Source organism: Montipora foliosa, chromosome 6 (assembly GCF_036669935.1).
Source record: "Montipora foliosa isolate CH-2021 chromosome 6, ASM3666993v2, whole genome shotgun sequence".
In the NCBI taxonomy this organism is placed as follows: Eukaryota; Metazoa; Cnidaria; class Anthozoa; order Scleractinia; family Acroporidae; genus Montipora; species Montipora foliosa.
The window spans coordinates 32236207-32241206 of NC_090874.1; positions in this window are offsets into that span (position 1 = coordinate 32236207).

Here is a 5000-nt window from a genome sequence, read left to right on the forward strand (position 1 = left end):
GACTGACTTCTGTCTCTTCGATCAAAGGAACACTGCCCACCAACTACTGACTTAAATGAACAGCAAACATCCATCTTGTTTTGTTCGCGGAAGTTGGTCATGGACTGAGCGAATTCAATTAAATATGTATAATTTGATCAAGCAATTAGCCAAAATAGCCGGTGGTCGCCAAAAACGATCGTTTTAAGACTGAAGAATAAAATACTCGTCAAGATATTATTATTGAGCATTTCAGTTGTTTGAAAAGAAACATTCGCGCACAATGCGTATTAAGGCGCATTTACACTACAAGTCCAAGTCCGGACCCGTCGAAAAAAGCGGTACGGACTCATACTTAAAGAAATACCGGAGTTTCTGCAGGACCAAAGGAGCCTACGGCCCTGCAGAAACTCCAGTATTTCCTTGCAAAAGTTATGTGTTCGTACCGCTTTTTTGACGGGTCCGGATCCAAATTTTTCTATCGTGTACATGCGCCTTTAAACTATATGTACAGTAAGTGCGTAACCTGGAAATTAAAGCAATCCGTCCAGCATAGTAATTGTTCAAATTAATAGCTTATCGAGATACAGGCACTTTTGAGGTCTCTTATTTATGATTTAAACTTTTATGATTTGTCGAGGTTTAGGTAGCTTCTTTTTGCATTTACCTTCGCCAACTTTTTAGAAGAAGAAAAGGCGCCAAATGCCGACAAGCTGATTGGTACTATCGATCCGTGGAAATCAACAAATACAAATTTAATCACTGCGGTGTTCCTTCAGATCACGTAATGCTACAAACCAACAATATCAACTTGTTATTACGCTTAACAAATGAACTTAGAACGATTTTCTTTCTACTAGTAGAATTCGTTCTTGTAATTAAAATAATCCAAGAAAGAACGACAGCTTAAAACGACATAGCAGTAACACCCGAACACCAAGTAAATTGCTTTTAATTGGCGTTTTTAATGCCCGAAATTTCTAAAGCGATGCCTTTCAAAATATTAAAGTTAAAAGTGGTCCATTATGTTTTTCTTTTTTCACCCAAATGTTCTAAGATAGCCATCTGCGGTTTGTTGGAAACGAATTTAATATGTATTCAGGGTTACCGCCCGCGTCACACAATTGTTTACATTCCCACGGCGGATTCAGGGAAAATTGATGAGAAACACAGGCCAAGGCGGGCGACTTAAAACAATTTGCCCAGAGATATTTTTTGATTTTAAAACACGTGGGTGTATAGTTAACCCGTATAAAGTGTTTTTATGGCATTTAAAGTTATAGCCCATAAAAAAATGTGGCGATATTTTAGTGCTATAATTCGTTTGCATCACCTTCTAATATTTTGCATTTCTGTTCTATCTCGTTTCGGGCTCAAACGAAACCTCGATTTATCTTATTTTTCGCCCAGTCATACAATGAAGACCTGGGCTGAATATATAAGCCCTTGATAGATTCTCAAGTAGCTGTTGTGCGGCGCGCGAAGCAATCAAATATTCAGAAACTTCAGCATAACCGGAAGTACATTTTGAGCTCATTCGGGGCGAAATCGTTTTTCGCAAATTTCTTCCAAAAAGGGCTGCGTTAATGAAAACTAACTATGGTCCGTTTGTTTTCTAGCTAGGGCCAATCTACGGGCAAAAAATGAGCGAAATCAAATTTTCGACTTGTGCCGTTGTTTGGTCCATATTTATAGGCAGTGGCTCTTAACAAGTCCTCAAAAACGGGCTATATAAGAGGCCCGATACGGCCGGTGTATGGGGATTCTTAAAACAAAAACCTTTTAGTGAATATTAAAACTGGCCTTTTAGTCTTCAAAGGCTGGCACCAAAGCTGGCTCTGAAATAACCGGTTTTTTAAGGAATCTCATTGGCTTTTTAAGCAGTGTTAAATAGCTTGCCTTTTAAGGAATCATAAAAAAAATCCAAAATATCCAGCCTTTTTTTTTTTTTAATCTTGAAAAGATGGCTCGCTGGCTCTTTAAGGAGTCTGAAATAGCCGACCTTTATAGGAATTTTAAAAAGCTGGCTCTTTATCCAGTCTTAAATAACCGGCTTTTTAAGAAATATTATTGACTGATGTCTGAAATAGCCGGCTTTTTAAAGGAATCTTAAAATCGATGGAAATCCGGAAATCTTAAGCTGCCTCCTTACAAGTCTTAAATAGCAGGTCTTTTAAGGTCCTTCAAGGTTTTGAAGCGGGCTTTTTAACGAGCTATATAATAGGTCCAAAAGCTGGTTCTTTAAAGAGTCCTGAATCATATAAAGCTGGCTGTTTAAGGAGTCTTAAATAGCCTGCCGTTTAAGGAATCTTAAAAAGATGGCTTTTTAAGGAGTCTTAAAATAGCCTGCCGTCTTAAAAAGCTGGCTTTTTAATGAGTCTTAAATAGTCTACTTTTTAACGAATCATATAAAGCTGGCTTTTTAAGGAGCAGGCTTTTTAGACTTTTTGAAGAGTCTTAAAAAGGTGGCTCTTTAAAGAGTCTTACATACCCTGCGTTTTAAGGGGTTCCTTAAAAGCTGGCTTATTATTTTTAAGTCTCAAAACCAGCGATCATCAGCGATACGTACGCTATATAAATGAACTGCATTACATAAGGGTGTTTTTCGTATTTGTCGTTGCTGTTCTTATATAGCTATTCCCAGCTACTGATAATCCACCTTCCTTTTAAGGGATCTTAAAAAGCTGGCTTTCTAGCAGTCTTAACTATTTTTAAGAAATCTAAAAACTGACTTTTTTAAAGAGTCTTAAAAAGGTGGCTCTTTAAGGAGTCTAAAATACCCTGCCTTTTAAGGGGTTCCTTAAAAAGCTGGCTTCTAATTTTTAAGTCTCAAAACCAGCGATCATCAGCGATACGTACGCTATATAAATGAACAGCATTACATAAGGGTGTTTTTCGTATTTGACGTTGCTGTTTTTATATAGCACTCTTTTCCCAGCTACTTATAATGATCCGCATTTTCAGTGTATATTCGGAGCATTTTAACTATTTATTAATGGAAAATTCATGGTCTTTATAATGCGAATTTCATGGTTGTGAAGCCCATGGTTTTTGGTGCATTTCATGGCCAAGATAAAACCATTATTTTGGAGAAATTCATGGCTTTTTCATGCCACACTTTTCACAGGTTTTTTGTAGCAACGAAAAACCCATGATTTTTCCAGGCTGGAGGGCTGCTGTTTTCATGGACTTTTAATGGTATCTTATTAACATGACAGTTTATGGGGTTATCGTGAAACACAAGTTGAAAAATTAAATTATGTATTGATCAAATGCAAGTCATTTCAGTGGTTATTAAATCATCTTCAAAGCGTTCACTCTCATTCGTTAATTAGAGTGAACTTTCTAAAAGGGTTCCAGAAAGCTTTCAGAGTCAAGGGGGCGGTGATGATTTTATGGGGTCACAAGCATGATTGTCTTTTAAAATCTTCTTAATTTTGTCCTCTCCTATCTGGATCACTTGCCAATTCCTGCATAATCGCATTACATATGAGAGCCCATTGTTACCCTTATCAGTGGAATAGAAACAAACAAACAAGACCTCAGGGATAGAGCAACTATGCGGGCAGTTGTTATGTTGCTTTGATGGTCAAGTAGGTCTCACAGAGATTTACATGGGTGCAGTAACTGTAAGGCTGGAAACCCAAGATTGTTGCTATGATGGTTGCCTGAAAAGGGAGAATTATCAAAAACAGTTCATCTATCACATACTTTCAAAACATTGCACTCCTGCTGGTCTGGATTTTTATTTACTTCCTTTCTTGACTTTTCAGAGCTTGTTGGACTTGATCTTTCTGCAAGAGATAAATACGCCTTCATCTTTAAAGTGCTAAAATATTTGTGACTGGCGCAAAACTCAGCAAAATGCACACGAGGAAGACATGATTGGTTTTGGTTTCAGGTTTAGAAAGTGGCACAAGTTTTTCCAACCAATCACTGCACAGTTGCAAGCGTGGGAGAAATGGATTAATTGGTTATTAATATAGTCATGGTTCTCTGTGTGGCCAACTGTAGAAATGGTACTGCATACTCCTGTGTGCAAATTCAAAGCAATGTCTTCTGTATAATCAGTATTACCCAAATTCTGTATTAAGTATTGCCCAAGTTACTATCATATCTAATCTTAATTATCTACTTTTATGCACTTAGGTTATTACAACTCACCTTATCCACCACATTTTCACTGATATGGAGAACTTCGGGCCAGAACATGCCACTTGGATGTTCCCTTACAACGTTTCAACTCATGGCTGAGTCGAAGGCATCCAGAAGCAACCATTCTTAAGACCTATCAGGTTTGATGTCTTGGACTGTATATTATATAATTTTAATTTGGCTAAATGTAATTTAAGTACGTTAACAACCACAAGCTTTGTGGCCAAGCAGTCCACAAGCTTAGCGGTCAAGCTACCCATGAGCTTAGCAGGCATCCAGTAGTGCTCAATCCCATAAGTGCAGGCTCACATGGTACATGGTAGCTTTGTACACCACTGGGATCGGCGAGTTCTTCGTCAAGCATTTGTGGAGTGGTCTGTGGAGCACTTCATTCAGCGTCTTCCCCCCCCCCCCCCCCCCCCCTCCCATACCCTATTTTTTCTTCCTTCCACTGTTTCATCAGTAATGACAGGTGCCTGGAATGGGGGCTCATGGTTGGGTTGTGGGAATTTGCCAGCCATGGGGGCAGTGTTCTATCTAGGGGCTGGCTGGCCACAGTCGAAGCCCCTGGGTATGCCAGGCACCCACCTTCCACTTACGTGAGGCAGTTGGTTAATTATGTCAATTGCATGCTTGGCTTTTTCAAGTGCCAAAAATATGATAATTATAAAACAAGTAATTCCACATTCCTACTGTATCAGTTAGGCACCAACTGATCCGTTATGGTGCTTTGTTTTTATGATGTAAGATTGCTTACTGCCACATCGGTATATACAATTTAGTGGCAATGTAGTAATTAATGTTTAACAGATACTCTACACTATTGTTGTTGTTGTAGATCTACGAATGGTGCCAGTATCAAAAAC